The following is a 22,288-nucleotide window of genomic DNA, read 5'->3' on the forward strand; positions in this document are numbered from 1 at the left end:
CGAAGTCTTTATGACCACCTGTCGTAGTCAGTGAATCGTTGGAGTACGGTAGAACCGGCAAAGTTTCGGTTGACATCTTTTTTTTAATCTCATTTTTGTTCGCTTTCGCTCGTTGCATCTGCTCGTGGCGGACGTCGTAAGACATCCGTTTAAGTTCGTTGTTGATCGGATAACTCAGGTTTTTTTTTTATTTATTACAGAGGGCTGCTAACCCTCTGACTGAACACGCTGAGCTAAGGTGCCGGCACATCGAACAGTAATCGATACGAAACAGCATTAATGGGCAGTATGAGTAACGCAGGCCAACACCATGAAGGGAAAATGCTGATTAATTACGTGGATGAAAACATCCTAAGCCGGCCTGTGTGGCCGTGCGGTTCTAGGCGCTTCAGTCTGGAACCACGTGACCGCTACGGTCGCAGGTTCGAACCCTGCCTCGGGCATGGATGTGTGTGATGTCCTTAGGTTGGTTAGGTGTAAGTAGTTCTAAGTTCTAGAGGCCTGATGACCACAGATGATAAGTCCCATAGTGCTCAGAGTCATTTGAACCATTTTTGAAAATATCCTAAGACGAAGCTAGTAGTAAACATACGCGACCAACGAGTCTTCAAATAATTTAAATTCCATGTATGAAACAAATTCAGATATGTGATTACTTGTAAATGAGTTAAAGTGCCAAATACTTGACGTTAAGCATGTAATTTCTTTGCAGTTGAAGATCTAAAACCCTAACTATGTTAGTTTCATTACTTTCGAATTGTTCACACATAGACTAATGAAAATTTTTCGAAAAGGTTTGAAATTATGCTTAAAGTTTGTAGGAAGTCGACAAGTGCTCTCATGTATCAAACGCTGAAAGTGTATACTATGGGCGATTTTACGCTCCGTTTTAAGGGAAGCTAGTTTTTCTAGCGTCTTAATGTTTATGACGTCATACCTTCCGAATTATGTCTCGTGTAGTGATGTAATTTCGCAGGAACATTGAGTGGTACATCCAGATATTGTCCGCAAAATATGTTGCAAATGGAGTTGATGGTAAAGAAGTAATAAAATAAAATGTCGTGTGTGATGCTGAAGTAGGGCAGCGTGAACAGTGAAAATTTAGTAAGCGATGAACTTTATTTTGTGTGTGTGTGTGTGTGTGTGTGTGTGTGTGTGTGTGTGTGTGTGTGTGTGTGTGTGTGTGTGAGAGAGAGAGAGAGAGAGAGAGAGAGAGAGAGAGAGAGAGAGAGAGAGAGATAGGGAGGGAGGTGGGTGGTGGTAGCAAGAAGAAAGTTTCGAAAAGCTTTGAAATTACGTGTTAAGTTGGTTTGAAGTTGCAAAATGCTCGTATTCTCAAATACTAGAGTGATATAGTTTGGGTAACTCGCATGCCCAATTTTACGCAGTCATATACAAAGTTTCCAATTATAATACTTGTGTTACTGTGTTCAACCCTTAACGTAGGATTATTCCTTTTTTTAATTCCTTGAAATACTGCAAATTTTTCTTGTTCCCTGGAAGCCTTGGACACACAAGCTGCAACTGGATTTGAATGACAGTATTAACAGTTTAGTAATATACACTAAGTAATCAAAAGTACCCGGACAACTGGCTGAAAACGACTTACAAGTTCGTCGCACCCTGCATCGATAATGGTGGAATTTAATATGGTGTCGGCCTATCCTTAGCCTTGATGACAGCTTTCACTCTCGCAGGCATACGTTCAATCAGGTGCTGGAAGGTTTCTTGGGAATGGCTGCACTGAAGAGAGTTATCGATGTCGGTCGATGAGGCCTGGCACGAAGTCGGCGTTCCAAAACACCCCAAAGGATTGAGGTCAGGACTCTGTGCAGGCCAGTCCATTACAGGGATGTTATTGTCGTGTAACCACTCCGCCACAGGCCGTGCATTATGAACAGGTACTCGATCGTCTTGAAAGATGCAATCGCCAACTCCGAATTGCTCTTCAACAGTGGGAAGCAAGAAGGTGCTTAAAACATCAGTGTACGCCTGTGGTGTGGTAGTGCCACGCAAAACAACAAGGGGTGCAAGCCCCCTCCATGAAAAACACGATCACACCATAACACCATCGCCTCCGAATTTTACTGTTGGTAGTACACACGTTAACAGATAACGTTCACGGGGGATTCGCCATACCCACACCCTGCCATCGGAGCTCCACGTTGTGTACCGTGCTTCGTCACTCCACAGAACGTCTCTCCATTGTTCAATCGTCTAATGTTTACACTTCTTACACCAAGCGAGGCGTCGTTTGGCATTTACGGGCTTGATTTGTGGCTTATGCCCTTGACCATGATTTCCAACTTTTCTCACCCCCCGCCTAACGGATCCTGATGCAGTTTGGCATTCCTGTGTGATGGTCTGGATAGATGTCTGCCTATTACACATTACGACCCTCTTCAACTGTCGGCGGTCTCTGTCAGTCAACAGACGAGGTCGGCCTGTACGCTTTTGTGCTGTACGTGTCCCTTCACTTTTCCAAGTCACTACCACTTCGTAAACAGTGGACCTAGGAATGTTTGGGAGCATGGAAATCTCGCGTAGACATATGACACAAGTGACACCCAATCACCTGACCACGTTCGAAATCCGTGAGTTCCGCGGAGCGCCCCAGTCTGCTCTCTCACGATGTCTAATGACTATTGAGGTCGCTGATACGGAGTACCTGGCACTAGGTGGCAGCACAATGCACCTGGCTCTGAGCATATGCGACTCAACATCTGGGGTCATCAGTCCCCTGCACAATGCACCTCATATGAAAAGTGTATGTTTCTGGGGGTGTCCGGATACTTTTGATCACATGGTGTAGCTGCGAGTCGGTACATTCGACACGTAATTTCTTAAGCCAACGGCTTGGTTGTTTTCTTAGGGTTAATGAAAACCATTCTATTTTAATGTGGACTATTCAATGTTAAATAATGATTTAACGCCAGTTTCCTGTTTTTGTTGCAGGTAAGACATACGTCGAATTCCTTCCCGAGGCACGTAGCACGTAAGTCCGATCATTTTATTAATATTTTCCCGTACGCTCAAAGTATCCGCTCCACACATGATGGCAATGTGCATTCATTATTTTTGCACAAACTTCGGCGCACAGCTTATTGTCATAATGAGTAGTTCTGCGATGGTAACCTCTTGTGATTTTACAGTAGGGACACAATTCGCCGTAACTATCCTTGCTGTATTTCTCATCACTAAACATATTATTTATTAATATTACTGTCTGTGCAAATCGAGAAAAAAGTTCTGACAGAAATTGACATATGACTGAATCGGTTGACAGACACATCCTGATACATGAGGGAGTCGTCTACTCGGTATTCGAGTAAGTGTGGGCAGTAAATATTGTAGAGGGAGATCAAGAGATGAATAAGCAGATTTAGATGGTTGTAGGAGGCTGCAGTAGTTATTCGGGGATGAAGAGGCTTGCACAAGATAGAGTAGCATGGAGAGCTGCATCAAACCAGTCTCGGGACTGAAGACAACAACAACATCGGATATTGATATCACACTTCAGACAATGTATCAAGGATTAAACACGTTTAACAAATCATTAGTTCCAATTTTCTTTACAGTTACGCCATAAATCTTTTTAAGGCCAGGTTACCCTAAACGTAAGATCCGCGATATTTATTCGTCATAACTGCCGACCATACAGGGTGTAACTTAACAGTATTCGTTATGAAACTATGCAGACATACTCTGTATTGATGCATCGATGACTGAACACCAAACACTAAGCTGTCACTCGAATTCAAAAATCTTAGCAGTAATCTACGCACTTTCAAATCGAAACTGAAGAGTTTCCTCATAGGTCACTCCTTCTATTCTGTCTAGGAGTTCCTTGGAAAATTCAGGTGATTGTTGTTGTATTGCTGATAGTGTTTACTTAAACTTACGGACTGACTTTTTTTCAGGTTCATAAACATTTATTTTTATCTGTTAGAACTTTTATAAGTTTATGTACTGACACGTTCCATGGCCTTGGAGATTTGCTCATGAATTTGGTCCTACAGAATTTGACAAGTAAATAAATAAATAAATAAATAAACAACCATATTTATACCAATCACTATGTAAGTTGCTTAAAATTCGACAATCTATGACAGTGTATCTGACACTGCGTAACAAGCTATTTAAATTCCTGTAATTTGAAACTCAAATACCAACTTATGATCAGTGTAACTAATATGTATCTCAAGGATGAAGGTTTCTCTTGGGGCTTTATCCTGGATTTTCCTTGAGATCTGCCTGCTTGCGGAAGTACAGTAAGTAAATAAATCCTGGGCAAAAGAATCAATCCAACCTTGAGCGAATAGTTGTAGCGTCGCACAATATTGTAACCATTAACGTACATGGCATGTAGTGAAGGAAGTCATTAAACAATCCAATACTGAGCATAATCGCAATAAAAGAAAAAAAAATGTTGTGACTGTTGATGCCCTCCATATCCTCTGCAAAAGTTGAGACAGTCGTCCAATCTTAAATGTAGTATTTTCATATATTATGTTATAAAAATGATACACAGTTAACCAGAACCAAAATTCAAAGAAGACTGGCCTAATATGAATATTTTTGACGTAAAGAAACAATCACTATGAAGTGTATAACATAAAAGTATTCTCTAGGAAAAAATGCAAACATTGATAAAGCAATGATCGAACACAAAGCAACTGAGTATTTATAATTATGTAAATGTGCAATAGCGACTTTGTTTGTTTGTTACAAAAACCTTTCGTGAATGTGAATACCAAATAATGAGTAATCTGAAATCATATACCAACATCAAAACGTACGGATTCTTTGACAGACTTTGGGGACAGATTCCTTTCGCCAAAACAAGAAAAAAATCTGACTGAACTGGCCCCTAAAATGCATACATTAAGAAATAAGAGCACTATTTCATCTTCGATACTGTGGAACAAATCTCTTCTTGGAAGCTCTTTGCTTTCCAAATTTTGTGAGGAGGTACTATGGACCAAAGCAAGAAAATAAGGGGACCGTGAGCTCTGAAATGCATAACTTAAACAGGTTTGAGCAATTTTTCATCTTTGCTACAGTGGAACACATCACTTCTGTTGAACAGGTCCTCATAGCTCCCTAGGTATTCATTTTAGAGTCTACATTTACTGGAGATTTTTTTTGTCTATACTACCTATTCCTAAAATATGGAAAGCAAAGAGCTTACACTCCAAGAGATTTCTTTCACATTATCAAAGATGAACGTGTGTTCAATGCTCTTTAAGGTATTTAGAGCCCATGCTTACTGGACTATTTTTTCTTGTGTTGATGCAAGGAAGCATCCCCAAAGTACGTAAAGGTAATTTAGTTACACCTGTATGCATGAATGAAGACATAACTGTCTGCGTTGGCCACATTGTAATAATGACAGGTTTGTTTGCTGCTGGTCATTGAAAGTACAAGTCTCTGTTGGCGGCATGCATCAATTTTCAAATTGGCATAAAGTGTACTATAAGCTTAGATATGTAAATTATTAGCTTTTCAGTACAAAGAAGCTAGGGGTAACACCACGAAAATTCGGCCCCGAGTACTAGACTGATCATTTTGCTTACCAATGGTCATCTACTGTTCCGAAGTTGTTTGCATTAACTTACTTGTTATTTCTTCACTGACAAATTATCACATGTCTATCTATTCTGCTCGTAGCGGTCAACAATTCGTGCGTAATTGGCGAGCAGTCTGTACGCGGGACCGGTTTTTCGTGCTCCAACTTACATTACTTCACTGCAATGAGCCACATAACGCTGCAGTTGGCTAAACGAGATGTTTTGCAGAATCGCAAAAAATTACAAGTGTGTGAGAATTCAGTAATGAATAAAAACTCTGTACTCCAAGGGGGAGGTAAGTGCCCCTTCTTGGCGCCTTCCGTCTTCAGTCACCTATGCTACCAATTTTCCGTTTTTCATAAGGACCATATAGGAAGCACAATCAACGGCGAACGAGTAAAAATGAACAGTTTCCAAAAAATAGCGATCACCAGTGAACTAGTTCCCAAGGGTGAACGACTTTGCCCATCTCTAATGCTGTGTCTAGTTGTTAGTGGGGCCACAGGTGCTTACTAAATTTTGCACCCTGCAAATTCAAACAACTGTTCTTGCAACTATACTGTACATGCTTAAAACGTAAACTCACGATGTTTGCTATCCTTTCTCGTTTTGCCATTTTAATGGTGAGTAATGTACTTGCTTTGATTCTAGCGGCCGTTCTGTCTGAATAGTCGCTAACAGCTTAAGCTGTTGCTACAATCTTCACGTTGGTTATGCCAATTAAGAACCTTAACAATCACACCGGACCATTAGGTCCTCACGTCAAAGCAGTTTATGACCGTGTGCCGTCAGTATAATTTTCATTCGTAAATTCTGAGACGCGATTCGTGCGCTGATACATGCGACACTTCTGTCGACACCGAGAGGCAAATCATATTCACCAAGTTGTACCCACATCTGCGAGAAGTGGAACAGAAAAGTGAAGGGAGGCCGGTGAATTTGTGCAATACCTGGTTCACTCTATCAGCGCCCTCCGCCAGTATCTCGTACAAGGCAATCGGACAATTCGTGCTGCAATTGGCCCCGTTACTGCACCTATCTTGTTAACCTCTGCTCGTTACGCAGAAAGTCGAGAATCGCAGGCGGATTACGCACCCTCCGCCACGCACCTTCAGCACTCTACGCCTCCCTCCCTTCCCCCTACTGCGCCATCAGATCACTGAACGCAGCTTCAGCAGTATTGTGTGGTTGTATAACGCGTAGGTAAGTTACTAACTAGGGAACCCCGTGGTCTAAACGTCTTCGGTCCCGGGTTCGATCCCCGCCCCTGCCTAAATTTTGATAAATAATCAGCATTGGCGGCCGAAGACTTCCGGCATAAGACGTCAGCCTCATTCTGCCAACGGCCTTGTCAAAGAGGGCGGAGAAGCGGATAGAGATTCAGGGCACTCTCTTGTCCTAGGGGTGGGAAATTGCCCCTAAAGGCGGAAGAATCAGCAATGATCAACGACATGAGGATGCAGAAGGCAATGGAAACCACTGCATTAAAGATACGTAACGTGTATCCACAGGACATGTGGCCTGTAGTTGAAGAAGTGTCATGATGATCTCTCCATTGGCAAAAGATTCCGGAATAGCCCCCCATTCGGATCTCCGGGAGGGGACTGTCAAGGGGGAGGTTACCATGAGAAAAAGATTGAATAATCAACGAAAGGATAATGTTCTACGAGTCGGGGCGTGGAATGTCAGAAGCTGGAACGTGGTAGGGAAACTAGAAAATCTGAAAAGGGAAATGCAAAGGCTCAATCTAGATATAGTAGGGGTCAGTGAAGTGAAGTGAAAGGAAGACAAGGATTTCTGGTCAGATGAGTATCGGGTAATATCAACAGCAGCAGAAAATGGTATAACAGGTGTAGGATTCGTTATGAATAGGAAGTTAGGGCAGAGGGTGTGTTACTGTGAACAGTTCAGTGACCGGGTTGTTCTAATCAGAATCGACAGCAGACCAACACCGACAACGATAGTTCAGGTATACATGCCGACGTCGCAAGCTGAAGATGAACAGATAGAGAAGAAAGTATATGAGGATATTGAAAGGGTAATGCAGTATGTAAAGAGGGACGAAAATCTAATAGTCATGGGCGACTGGAATGCAGTTGTAGGGGATGGAGTAGAAGAAAAGGTTACAGGAGAATGTGGACTTGGGACAAGGAATGAAAGAGGAGAAAGACTAATTGAGTTCTGTAACAAGTTTCAGCTAGTAATAGCGAATACCCTGATCAAGAATCACAAGAGGAGGAGGTATACTTGGAAAAGGCCGGGAGATACGGGAAGATTTCAATTAGATTACATCATGGTCAGACAGAGATTCCGAAATCAGATACTGGATTGTAATGCGTACCCAGTAGCAGATATAGACTCAGATCACAATATAGTAGTGATGAAGAGTAGGCTGAAGTTCAAGACATTAGTCAGGAAGAATCAATACGCAAAGAAGTGGGATATGGAAGTCCTAAGGAATGACGAGATACGTTTGAAGTTCTCTAACGCTGTAGATACAGCAATAAGGAATAGCGCAGTAGGCAACACAGTTGAAGAGGAATGGACGTCTCTAAAAAGGGCCATCACAGAAGTTGGGAAGGAAAACATAGGTACAAAGAAGGTAGCTGCGAAGAAACCATGGGTAACAGAAGAAATACTTCAGTTGATTGATGAAAGGAGGAAGTACAAACATGTTCCGGGAATATCAGGAAGACAGGAATACAAGTCGCTGAGGAATGAAATAAATAGGAAGTGCAGGGAGGCTAAGACGAAATGGCTGCAGGAAAAATGTGAAGACATCGAAAAAGACATGATTGTCGGAAGGACAGACTCAGCATGTAGGAAAGTCAAAACAACCGTTGGTGACATTAAAAGCAACGGTGGTGACATTAAGAGTGCAACGGGAATTCCACTGTTAAATGCAGAGGAGAGAGCAGATAGGTGGAAAGAATACATTGAAAGCCTCTATGAGGGTCAAGATTTGTCTGATGTGATAGAAGAAGAAACAGGAGTCGATTTAGAAGAGATAGGGGATCCAGTATTAGAATCGGAATTTAAAAGAGCTTTGGAGGACTTACGGCCAAATAAGCCAGAAGGGATAGATAAGATTCCATCAGAATTTCTAAAATCATCAGGGGAAGTGGCAACAAAATGACTATTCACGTTGGTGTGTAGAATATATGAGTCTCGCGACATACCATCTGACTTTCGGAAAAGCATCATCCACACAATTCTGAAGACGTCAAGAGCTGACAAGTTCGAGAATTATCGCACAATCAGCTTAACAGCTCATGCATCGAAGCTTCTTACATACAGAAGAATGGAAAAGAGAATTGAGAATGCGCAAGGTGACGATCAGTTTGGCTTTAGGAAAAGTAAAGGCACGAGAGAGGCAATTCTTACGTTACGGCTAATAATGGAAGCAAGGCTAAAGAAAAATCAAGACACGTTCATAGGATTTGTCGACCTGGAAAAAGCCTTCGACAATATAAAATGGTGCAAGCTCTTCGAGATTCCGAAAAAAGTAGGGGTAAGCTATAGGGAGAGATGGGTCATATATGTAAAACAACCAAGAGGGAATAATAAGAGTGGACGATCAAGAACTAAGTGCTCGTATTAAGAAGGGATTAAGACAAGGCTGTAGCCTTTCGCCCCTACTCTTCAATCTGTACATCGAGAAAGCAATGATGGAAATAAAAGAAAGGTTCAGGAGTGGTATTAAAATACAAGGTGAAAGGATATCAATGATACGATTCGCTGATCACATTGCTATCCTGAGTGAAAGTGAAGAAGAATTAAATGATCTGCTGAACGGAATGAACAGTCTAATGAGTACAAAGTATGGTTTGAGAGTAAATCGGAGAAAGACGAAGGTAATGAGAAGTAGTAGAAATGAGAACAGCGAGAAACTTAACATAAGGATTGATGGTCACGAAGTCAGTGAAGTTAAGGAATTCTGCTACCTAGGCAGTAAAATAACCAATGACGGACGGAGCAAGGAGGACATCAAAAGCAGACTCGCTATGGGAAAAAAGGCATTTCTGGCCAAGAGAATTCTACTAATATCAAATACCAGCCTTAATTTGAGGAATAAATTTCTGAGGATGTACGTCTGGAGTACAGCATTGTATGGTAGTGAAACGTGGACTGTGGGAAAACCGGAACAGAAGAGAATCAAAGCATTTGAGATGTGGTGCTATAGACGAATGTTGAAAATTAGGTGGACTGATAAGGTAAGGAATGAGGAGGTTCTACGTAGAATCGGAGAGGAAAGGAATATGTGGAAAACACTGATAAGGAGAAGGGACAGGATGATAGGACATCTACTAAGACATGAGGGAATGACTTCCATGGTACTAGAGGGAGCTGTAGAGGGCAAAAACTGTAGAGGAAGACAGAGATTGGAATACGTCAAACAAATAATTGAGGACGTAGGTTGCAAGTGCTACTCTGAGATGAAGAGGTTAGCACAGGGGAGGAATTCGTGGCGGGCCGCATTAAACCAGTCAATAGACTGATGACAAAAAAAAAAGTTACTAAATCGAGCGATATCGTACAAGTCCTTTTAACTCTGACTTGTTATGGCGGGACATAGACTCAGGCTTGTGTATTCCAGTTTCCGGCTTCTTTTAAATACTGGTTGGGAAAACCATTCATAAGAAAAAAGTTTTTGAAAAAAAGAAAGGGTCAATTGTTTTGTGAAATGATCTGTCTAGAAGTAAGAAACAAAATAGATTAGAGAAACGTTTCACACTCCTTTGAAAGATCCTCTAAATCATGTACATAAAATGATGCGTGTCAAATGTTTCTCTAATCTGTTTTATTTCTTACTTTTACACAAATATTTCCCAAAAGATTTGACCTTTTTTTCAAAATATTTCTAAATTTCAAGTTTTGTTCAGACAGCATAAAATACACTAAAGAGGCAAAGAAACTGGTACACCTGCCTAATATCCGCACGCAGAAGTGCCGCAACACGACGTGGTATGGACTCTACTAACGTCCAAAGTACTGCTTGAGGCAACTGACACCATGAATCCTGCAGGGCTGTGTACAAATCTGTAAGAGTACGAGGGGATGGAGATCTCTTCCCAACAGCGCGTTCCAAGCATCCCAGATATGCTCAATAACGCTCACTTCTGTGGAGTTTGGTGGCCAGAGCAAGTGTTTAAACTCAGAAGAGTGTTCATGGAGCCACTCTGTAGCAATCCTGGACGTGTGGGGTGTCGCATTGTCCTGCTGGAATTGCTCAATGGACAATGCACATGAATGGATGCAGCTGATCAGACAGGATGCTTAGGTACCTGTCACCTGTCAGAGTGGTATCTGGACGTATCAGGGGTCCCATATCACTCCAACTGCACAAGCCCCACACCATTACACAGCCTCCACCAGCTTGAACAATCCCATGCTGACATGCAGGGTCCATGCATTCATGAGGTTGTCTCCATACCCGTACAAGTCCATCCGCTCGATACAATTTCAAACGAGACTCGTCGCGACCAGCCAACGTGTTTCCAGTCATCAACAGTCGATTGTCGGTGTTGACGGGTCCAGATGAGCTGTAAATCTTTCTGTTGTGCAGTCATCAAGGGTACACGAGTGGGTCTTCGGCTCCGAAGGCCCATATCGTCGATGTTTCGTTGAGTGGTTCGCGCGCTGACACTTGTTGATTGCTCAGCAATGAAATCTGCAGCAATTTGCGGAAAGGTTGCACTTCTGTCACGTTGAACTATTCTCTTCAGTCGTCGTTGGTCTCGTTGTTGCAGGGTCAGTTTCCGGTCGCAGCGATGTCGGAGATTTCTTGTTGTACCAGATATTCACAGTACACTCCTGAAATGGTCGTACGGGAAAATCCCAACTTCATAGCCACCTCGTGTATGGTGTGCCCCGCCGCTCGTATGCGGTCCATCTCTGTATTTTAATACGTATACCTTTAGCAGTTTCTTTGACTCTTCAGTGTATAATACGACAGTGAATGAATAAATAAGTAGCAATCTGCGATAGACAAATCCGGTGGCGTGTACCACTCTCAAATTAATTTACCCTCTAAACTTAGACACTTATTCCGAGCGAGGTGGCGCAGTGGCTAGCGCACTGGACTCGCATTCGGGAGGACGACGGTTCAATCCCGTCTCCAGCCATCCTGATTTAGGGTTTCCGTGATTTACCTAAATCGCTCCAGGCAAATGCCGGGATGGTTCGTTTGAAAGGTCACGGCCGATTTCCTTCCCCATCCTTCCCTAACCCGAGCTTGCTCTCCGTCTCTAATGACCTCGTTGTCCACGGGACGTTAAAAAACACCAACCTAAGACACTTGTTGCATCGTTCGACAAGACGTTAAAAGCTTGCAGCGTAGAATTCTTGTGGCAGCGTCCTCATCCATCGACGTCTCGCGAGATATCAAAGTTTATTTGGTTCCTTAAATTACTGCAAACCTCAAGACCGACTTGTCCTGAGGGTTTCGAAACGCCCCTAGACGGGGAAACTACGTATCACCACTGCGTAACCAGGGCGGCGAGGAAACTCATTGTTCGTGACTTTTTCTTGACCTTTTCCTGATTTCCTGTATCCACTTGAACACATATTTCCATGAAATACAATTCAAACCATATACGGGACCAATTTAGGTATAGACGGGCTCTGGGGATACAGTCACTCGGCTCACAAAAATCGCGTCGTTCTGTTCGGGTACATACATTTAGCCATCTTGGCCTGCCTGCAGACCACTAACCATTGGCTGCGCAATATTGTGCATCGGCTACCTTCCAAGCCACAGTAAAGGTGCGAAATTTAAAACTATATGTGGTATTCTCGCATTTGACGGCCGCTGTGCCCGATCGGTTCTAGGCGCTTCAGGTTGGAACCGCGAAGCCGCTACAGTCTTAGCTTCGAATCCTGCCTCGGGCTTGGATGTGTGTGATGTCCTTAGGTTAGTTAGATTTAAGTAGTTCTGAGTTCTAGGGGACTGATGACCTGAGGTGTCAAGTCCCATAGTGCTCAGAGCCATTTGAACCATTTTTTTGAACCTGAGTACAAATGACATCCCCATCAATGCACTGCCCACTTGTAGCTTGTCTAAGCAATACTATCGCTATGTGTGTATGTGCATATCGCTATATGTTGACTTGTATATTACGTTACTTTACCTGTCTCGGCCCTGTGTTACGCTGGGCAGTAGCCCAATAACACAAGAACGGGTGGTGCAAATTCTGTCATGTGTAGTTGTGTCGCCTCACAAGAGAACGTGAGGCAGATGGCATGCGAGAGGGCGTCGCGTAACAAACTAAAATGGTTCAAATGGCTCTGAGCACTATGGGACTTAACATCTCAGGTCATCAGTGCCCTAGGCCTAGAACTAAAAACTAACTAGCCTAAGGAAAGCACACACATCCATGCCCGAGGCAGGATTCGAACCTGCGAATGTAGCAGCAGCGCGGGTCCGGACTGAAGCGTCTAGAACCGCTCGGCCACAGCGGGCGGCATCTACACTAGCCTCCACCCAAACGGGCAATGAAGGTCCAACGGTACCGACCGGCCGCCGTGTCATCCTCAACCCACAGCCGTCACTGAGTGCGAATATGGAGGGGCACGTGGTCAGCACAACGCTCTCCCGGCCGTGTGTCAGTTTACGAGACCGGAGCCGCTACTTCTCAGTCAAGTAGCTCCTCAGTTTGCCTCACAAGGGCTGAGTGCTCCCCGCTTCCCAGCAGCGCTCCGCAGACCGGATGGTCACCCATCCAAGTGCTAGCCCAGCCCGACAGCGCTTAACTTCGGTGATCTGACGGGAACCGGTGTTAGCACTGCGGCAGGGCCGTTGACGGTTTGCGTAATACGAGGTGATCGGTCTCGCGCCGTAGTACTCTCCGAAACCGATCTCACGCATGTTTTCCTCGTCGGGACCTGCGGACTGTGCCGTGAGGCGGTGAAGCAATTCCGTTGCGAGTCCCAGCTGACCTGGAATGTGTCAAGTTATGTAAACCACGGCTCCCACTAACGTAACCACGTGTCGGAGCTGGCTTCACCAAGGACGTAGCGACCTGACCTGGCCCCTTACCTGTCTGGCCTATTCATTCTAGCTCCCCCACTAATTTCCTACGGAATGCTAGGACATATATCCGTGCACTTATTTTTTCCTTGCATTACAGTTGCCTTTAAAGTCCTATACAAATGATATTTCTTCTTCGTTTCGGCCATCTATGGACCACGTGAAGTAACTTCCTCATGATTTTGCCTTCTTACCTGATTTTCGGTCTTAACAGTATCTCCTCTTTCTTAATTTTGGCCGTACTGGCGATCTTTTTGAATCGTGGCTGTGTGGAATAATTATTTATTTCTATATTTGTACAGAAAGCAGATCGCTGTTATAAGAGTCAGGGGACATGAAAGGGAAGCAGTGGTTGGGAAGGGAGTGAGACAGGGCTGTAGTCTCTCCCCGGTGTTATTCAATCTGTATATTGAGAAAGCAGTAAAGGAAACAAAACAAAAGTTCGGAGAAGGTATTAAAATCCATGGAAAAGAAATAAAAACTTTTGAGGTTCGCCGATGACATTGTAATTCTGTCAGAGACAGCAAAGGACTTGGAAGAGCAGTTGAACGGAATGGAAAGTGTCTTGAAAGGAGGCTATAAGATGAACATCAACAAAAGCAAAACAAGGATAACGGAATGTAGTCGAATTAAGTCGGGTGATGCTGAGGGAATTAGATTAGGAAATGAGACACTTAAAGTAGTAAAGGAGTTTTGCTATTTGGGGAGCAAAATAACTGAAGATGGTCGAAATAGAGAAGGTATAAAATGTAGACCGGCAATGGGAAGGAAAGCGTTTCTGAAGAAGAGAAATTTGTTAACATCGAGTATAGATTTAAGTGTCAGGAAGTCATTTCTGAAAGTATTTGTATGGAGTGTAGCCATGTATGGAAGTGAAACATGGACGATAAATAGTTTAGAATAGAAGAGAATAGAATCTTTCGAAATGTGGTGCTACAGAAGAATGCTGAAGATGAGATGGGTAGATCACATAACTAATGAGGAGTTATTGAATAGAATTGGGGAGAAGAGGAGTTTGTGGCACAACTTGACAAGAAGAAGGGATCGGTTGGTAGGACATGTTCTGAGGCATCAAGGGATCACCAATTTAGTATTGGAGGGCAGCGTGGAGGCTAAAAATCCTAGAGGGAGACCAAGAGATGAATACACTAAGCAGATTCAGAAGTATGTAGATTGCAGTAAGTACTGGGAGATGAAGAAGCTTGCACAGGATACAGTAGCATGGAGAACTGCATCAAACCAGTCTCGGGACTGAAGCCCACAACACCAACAACCACCTTCTGGTACCAGTCACTTTTGTTTTATATTTAATTTAATATAATGCAACGCGTTTCGAGTATGTTCTGCCCATCTTCAGGCGTTTATGCATACGGAAATTGTAACTTAAAAATAAACTGTCTCAAACTAGATAACTTAGACCTTTTTGTAACTGTTCGCTGCAATAGAGGTTGCTTGGGTATTTGGAAGGGGAGGGGGCAGTGGTTGGTCAGGAATTTATGTCAAACGATGTTTTCCCTAGTATGGACCTGTGTCTCGTTAATTATGACTGACACCACATTCTTTGTGCCACATAGTTTTGCGTCACTTGCTGTTCTGTGAAAATCCTGTGATACACCGTTCTGAACGACAGTTGCTCACTTACGTTTTTTGCATTCTAAAGCTTCGTTTCTCGTCGTTCGTACACTGGCGGATATGTTGCGTACCAATAGTAAAAAGCTTTGTTACACAAGACGGAAACATGCATACGGGCGGACAGGGGTTTTGTCTTTAGTCCCGTGTTACATAGGGGCCACTCTTGGGGTCGATAGAGATATCCAGTCGTATTGTATACTGCGTCTAGCCCGAGCAGTCTCATACGCAGCTTCAATTTTCATCTCGGTGGATTCGAGTCTCTTGTCTACTGCGACAAATACACTACCTATCATTTTGACTGACTTCTGAAATCTCTCTGTTCGTTAGGATCGCTCGCTTCGAAGGCTACCGAGTTGCTTCTGGAATTTTTAATCTTTTCATTTATTGCAGGGGGGCAGGGGGTATTTGGGTGTTACACTAATACACTTAGAGGTCTCCAACAGGTGAGGAGCCTAACCCCAGATATATAATGCGTCAACCTTTTGTCATAGCCATTATTACGAGGGTGTCACATATTCCAGCAGGATAACGCAAGACCTCACAGCAGCACTTCTTACCTCAAACGCCATGTGGAATGTACAGGTCTTTGAGTGGCCTGCCAGGTCCTGGTTTGTCAACCATAGCATGTCTGAGATGCAGTGGGAAGATCTATACTACATACCATCTTCCAACCGATAATCCTTATCTACGTACACAGTATGTGTTACAGACAAGACAATAAATTCCCCCGACTGGCATTCAGAGGCAGTTTGGTTGAATTTTACGACCAATACAAGAGTGTATTCGTGTGCATGGCGTCACACCTCATACTGACCTTGATTATTACGTTTAAAAATGTCGCATACTCAAGGAAAGAGTGTAGTGGAGCAGATACAGGATCCTTGCACCGGAGTTGTAGGCAAGGTCCTGGTGGGGTGGTTTACCATTGCCCTCCTATGACGTGCCATGTAGTGCCAAGTACGTACCTATGATGAATGCTTCTACAGTTTTGTTGCAGTTGTATTGTTATCAATGAAGGGATGGGACAGGGGTTCGAAACCTGGTTCCAGCAAATAGTATACTCCTCTCGAATAGCACCAAGAGGAACTCCATTCTTAACGTCCCTATCCAATGGACGAATCTCCTTCAAGAGGGTCACTTCACCTCAGTTCATGAGGCAATGCTAAGAGGTTTGTAATTTAACCCGGGACACTGGCGCGAAGTCTGGTGGTCAGGAAAACTACGGCACCACCTCTTCTCCCCTTACTGAAAAAATAGTGGCAGTGAAAATTTTATTGACCAGCAGGATTAGAATCAGCTTACCCCCCCAGTGGAACGCCACTGCATGCTACTATGGCTGCAGAGGAGAGTCCAACCATACAGTATTCGTTAAGTGATGAACATCTCTACAAAGTTCGATAAGTATCGAATTGGTGTTCCACTGTGTTACACTTTCCATTCCCTGCACTGGTTAGTGCGTAATGATCTGAATGATAGGGGTCAATCTATGCTGTTCATTTTGGAACACAACCTACGACCAGCTTAGAGACAGAAGTGATGACACTTTCTGCACGACCTGACCATCATTTTGGAAGACAATGCTCAAGCACGTACAGTGCAAGCTGCTACTGGTTTGTTTGACTGATGGGGCTGTTAAGTGCTATACCACTGACTGCACTCGCCTGACTTAAGCCCTCGTGAATTCAACTCGATTTCTAAACTGAAGGAAACACTTCTCGGCATTCGCTTCAGAACTGCTACAAATTCGTCGGGCGGTAGACCGCGCCGCTCGAACTGTCAACACAACTGGCACTGGTGAGAGTATCCTACGACTTCCACATCGCTGGCAACGGGTCATACACAATGCTGTTCATTACCTTGAAAGTCACTGAAACTTTGAAACACGTATCTACACTCCTGGAAATGGAAAAAAGAACACATTGATACCGGTGTGTCAGACCCACCATACTTGCTCCGGACACTGCGAGAGGGCTGTACAAGCAATGATCACACGAACGGCACAGCGGACAAACCAGGAACCGCGGTGTTTGCCGTCGAATGGCGCTAGCTGCGCAGCATTTGTGGACCGTCGCCGTCAGTGTCAGCCAGTTTGCCGTGGCATACGGAGCTCCATCGCAGTCTTTAACACTGGTAGCATGCCGCGACAGCGTGCACGTGAACCGTATGTGCAGTTGACGGACTTTGAGCGAGGGCGTATAGTGGGCATGCGGGAGGCCGGGTGGACGTACCGCCGAATTGCTCAACACGTGGGGCGTGAGGTCTCCACAGTACATCGATGTTGTCGCCAGTGGTCGGCTGAAGGTGCACGTGCCGTCGACCTGGGACCGGACCGCAGCGACGCACGGATGCACGCCAAGACCGTAGGATCCTACGCAGTGCCGTAGGGGACCGCACCGCCACTTCCCAGCAAATTAGGGACACTGTTGCTCCTGGGGTATCGGCGAGGACCATTCGCAACCGTCTCCATGAAGCTGGGCTACGGTCCCGCACACCGTTAGGCCGTCTTCCGCTCACGCCCCAACATCGTGCAGCCCGCCTCCAGTGGTGTCGCGACAGGCGTGAATGGAGAGACGAATGGAGACGTGTCGTCTTCAGCGATGAGAGTCGCTTCTGCCTTGGTGCCAATGATGGTCGTATGCGTGTTTGGCGCCGTGCAGGTGAGCGCCACAATCAGGACTGCATACGACCGAGGCACACAGGGCCAACACCCGGCATCATGGTGTGGGGAGCGATCTCCTACACTGGCCGTACACCTCTGGTGATCGTCGAGGGGACACTGAATAGTGCACGGTACATCCAATACATCCAAACCGTCATCGAACCCATCGTTCTACCATTCCTAGACCGGCAAGGGAACTTGCTGTTCCAACAGGACAATGCACGTCCGTATGTATCCCGTGGCACCCAACGTGCTCTAGAAGGTGTAAGTCAACTACCCTGGCCAGCAAGATCTCCGGATCTGTCCCCCATTGAGCATGTTTGGGACTGGATGAAGCGTCGTCTCACGCGGTCTGCACGTCCAGCACGAACGCTGGTCCAACTGAGGCGCCAGGTGGAAATGGCATGGCAAGCCGTTCCACAGGACTACATCCAGCATCTCTACGATCGTCTCCATGGGAGAATAGAAGCCTGCATTGCTGCGAAAGGTGGATATACACTGTACTAGTGCCGACATTGTGCATGCTCTGTTGCCTGTGTCTATGTGCCTGTGGTTCTGTCAGTGTGATCATGTGATGTATCTGACCCCAGGAATGTGTCAATAAAGTTTCCCCTTCCTGGGACAATGAATTCACGGTGTTCTTATTTCAATTTCCAGGAGTGTATTTTGTACGAGCTGTAAATAAATAGTTGTCACTATTAAAGTTCCAACCCTCGTATATACAAGGCGATTCCGTGATGACGTTACAACTTCCAGAGATGACGAACAATCTGCGATAAGGGATGCAGGTCTGGAAGCGACCGAGGGGAAAGCTATAAGCGAAATGCTTCTGCTACTTCTGACAGTGGAGTACATATACCGGTACTGTACCCAGGCTCGTGGAACATATCCCACTTGTTGCACGTCAACGGATGTGGTTACAACGTGATGGGATTCCGCGTTACTTTGGACCAAGGGCTTGGGGACGCCTGGACCAGACATTTCCTGAAAAGTAGATAAGCAGAGGAGATCCTGTTTTGTAAACAGGACGTTCGCCTCACCTCACCCCCACTTGATTTCTCCTCTTGGGTCCAGGTGAAAAGTCTTGTGCACGAGACGCATGCCATGACTGAAGAGTATCTCCTGGCAGGGATTCTCGCTGCCGATGACGCCATTCAAATGACAACGGGCGACTGGGGATATTAGAACGGGTAAGACAGAGCTTTGGGCCGGCCAGGGTGGCCGAGCGTTTCTAGGCGCTGCAGTCTGGAACCGCGCGACCGCTACGGTCGTAGGTTCGAATCAAAAAACTGGCTCTGAGCACTGTGGGACTTAACATCTATGGTCATCAGTCCCCTAGAACTTAGAAGTACTTAAACCTAACTAACCTAAGGACATCACACAACACCCAGTCATCACGAGGCAGAGAAAATCCCTGACCCCGCCGGGAATCGAACCCAGGACCCCGGACGCGGGTGTTCGAACCCTGCCTCGGGCATGGATGTGTGTGATGTCGTTAGGTTAGTTAGGTTTAAGTAGTTCTAAGTTCTAGGGGACTGTTGACCGCAGATGCAAAGTCCCACAGTTCTCAGAGCCATTTGAACCATTTTTTGAACAGAGCTTTCTGGGTCGATGAAATTTCTACATTTATGCCGGGAGTGCCATTTAACTGTTCTAAATGTGACAGCTCGTGAAATCTGTGCAGGTGAATGGCATCAATTATTACTGTACCTTAGACCTAGGATTTTCGGTCTCTGTGACTTCTATAAGGGGTGTTCAATAAGTAATCCGACACTTTTATTCCCTCGGCCAATTTTGGTTGTAAAAAAAATAGCGTATTTTTTGTGGGTCATCCTTGAATTATCCCGCTTCAGATCCTTTAGGTCCATGAAGTTCCGTTATGTGGCGGTTCTTTACGTAGCCTTCAAAATGGTTTCTGTAATGGAGATACATTCCAATTAGAGCCATCAATTGTGTTTCTTCTGGCAGAAAATCAGAGGGCCGCAGGCATTCATGATCGCTTGTAGAATGTCTACGGAGACCTGCGCGTGAACAAAAGCACGGTGAGACGTTGGGCGAGACGCCTGTCATCATCGCAAGAAGGTCGCACAGACCTGTCCAATCACCCTCGTGCCGGCCGGGTACACACAGCTGTTGCTCCTACGATGATGGAACGTGCGGACACTCTCGTTCGATATACTTATATGGATATGGTGTCTGTTCTTTAGGATATGTCCGAAAAAACAGACAACGTATCCGTATAACTAGACAGTTCTGGCAACACCAGCCATGGCCTCCTCCTTCTGTGCGGATGCACACATTCGCCGAACAGGACATGGTAAGAATGTCTTCCACGAGTAATGAGTGTGTTGGGGTGGGACGCTACGAATGTAGTGTGTGGCCATACAAGGTGAGAATGTGGGTCTCGCGGGAGGCGTGCGCGAGATAGTCCCTGCAGTCGCTCTGTCCTCTGTCCCCTCGGTGGCTCAGATCGATAGAGCGTCTGCCATGTAAGCAGGAGGTCCCGGGTTCGAGTCCCGGTCGGGGCACACATTTTTCACCTGTCCCCATTGATATATAATAATGCCTGTTAGCAGCTGAAGGTATTAATATAATTCTAATTTACTCTCGTTCGCGGTGATCGATGGATCACAACCAAACACCTCGACGCCTCTGTTGCTAGTGCTCACACAATCGTCCACCAGTTTGGGTACTCAATGGTGTGTGCACACTAAGTACCTCGCCACCTAACAGTAGACCATAAATAGCAACGATGGACCATCTGTGCGAAATTTCTTGCCCGATACGAAGCTCATCGTGACAATTTTTTTGTCGAACATCGTCACAGGCGATGACTTCGAACCGCATGCAAAACAGGAAGTGGCGCCACACCTGCGAAGATAGCCACACCCTCAGCCGTTTATGCGATGGTGACAGTCGTCTGGGACCCTGAAGGCATTATTCTGTTTAATGTCCTCCCTCCTGCTGCTACGATCAACTCTCGAATGTGTTTCGCTACCATCAGGAAATTGAAAAAGCGACTTCAGCGTGTCCGTCTCCACAAAAGTGCAAACCAACTTCTCCCTCTCACCCCAGAGGAGCTCGCAAAACTGCGTTGGACTGTCCTTCCTCACCCATCCTACGCATCGTACCTCGCACCTTCCGACTCCCATCTGTTTGGCCCAGTGATGGATGCACTCTCCGGGAAACAGTACGTGGGTGATGGGGAGGACATTGCTGGCTCTGACGTCGACCGGTCGAGTGCTAACGTGCGCGCATACAGCCGGCCGCTGTGACCGAGCGCTTCTAGGCGTTCAGCCCGGAACCGAGCGACTGCTACGGTCGCAGGTTCGAATCCTGCCTCGGACATGGATGTGTGTGATGTCCTTAGGTTAGGTAGATATAAGTAGCTCTAAGTTCTGGGGGACTGATGACAACAGATGTTAAGTCTCATAGTGCTCAGAGCCATTTGAACCATTTGCGCGCATACAAGCCCTGCCTGTAAGATGGCTTAAAGCCGTCGCATTGAACGGAGATTATGTTGAACAACAAGGCTTCGTAGCCAAAACAGTGGGGAATGATGTGGTGTACTGTAAATATAGTCCGCACGTCAATGCGAGATGCTTTTAATAGTTTCCACAGTGAAACACTGTCTCAAAATGTGTTAGAAAACTCAAGGCGATTCTGGTCGTCTGTAAAGTACACCAGTGGCAAAAAACAGTCAATGCCGTCACTGCGAGATACCGATGGAAATGTTCCCCATGATGGTGCACTAAAGCGGAGTTACTAAATACAGTTTTCTGTAATTCCTTCACGAAAGAAGACGGAGTAAATATTCCAGAATTCGAAACCAGCACAGGTGTTAGCATGAGTGACATAAAAGTAGATATCTTAGGTGTTGCGAAACAGCTCAAATCACTTAAGAAAGGCAAGTCGTCCGATACAGATGGTATACCAATCAGGTTCCTTTCAGAGTATGCGAACACAATAGCGCCTTTCTTAGCAATCATATACAACCGCTCACTTGGCGAAAGGTCTGTTCCTAAAGACTGGAAAGTAGCACAGGTCACACCAATATTCAAGAAAGGAAATAGGAGTAACCCACTGAATTACAGACCCTTATCGCTGACCTCAATTTGCTGTAGGATTTTGGAGCATATACTGTACTCGAACATTATGAATCACGTTGAAGAAAATGACTTACTGATACATAACCAACACGAATTCAGAAAATATCGTTCTTGTGCAACACAGCTACCTCTCTACGCCCATGAAGTAATGAGTGCTGTCGACAACAGATCTCAGATCGATTCCATATTCCTACACTTCCGGAAGGCTTTTGATATCGTTCCTCACAAGCGACCATTAATCAAATTGCGTTCATATGGAGTATCGTCTCTGTTGTGTGACTAGATTCGT

At 45.1% G+C, this 22,288-nt stretch overlaps 1 protein-coding gene and 1 non-coding gene across 2 annotated transcripts in view; both read left to right on the forward strand.

Moving 5' to 3' along the window:
• The window catches only part of LOC126295230 (uncharacterized), a 2,305,622-nt gene that overhangs the window by 1,792,990 nt on the left and 490,344 nt on the right, over positions 1 to 22,288 (forward strand). The gene's annotated exons all lie outside the window — the stretch shown is intronic.
• On the forward strand, positions 20,345 to 20,418 carry Trnat-ugu (transfer RNA threonine (anticodon UGU)). Its single transcript has one exon. It is a non-coding gene; the product is annotated as a tRNA-Thr (tRNA).

This window comes from Schistocerca gregaria, chromosome 11 (assembly GCF_023897955.1).
Source record: "Schistocerca gregaria isolate iqSchGreg1 chromosome 11, iqSchGreg1.2, whole genome shotgun sequence".
Lineage (NCBI taxonomy): Eukaryota > Metazoa > Arthropoda > Insecta > Orthoptera > Acrididae > Schistocerca > Schistocerca gregaria.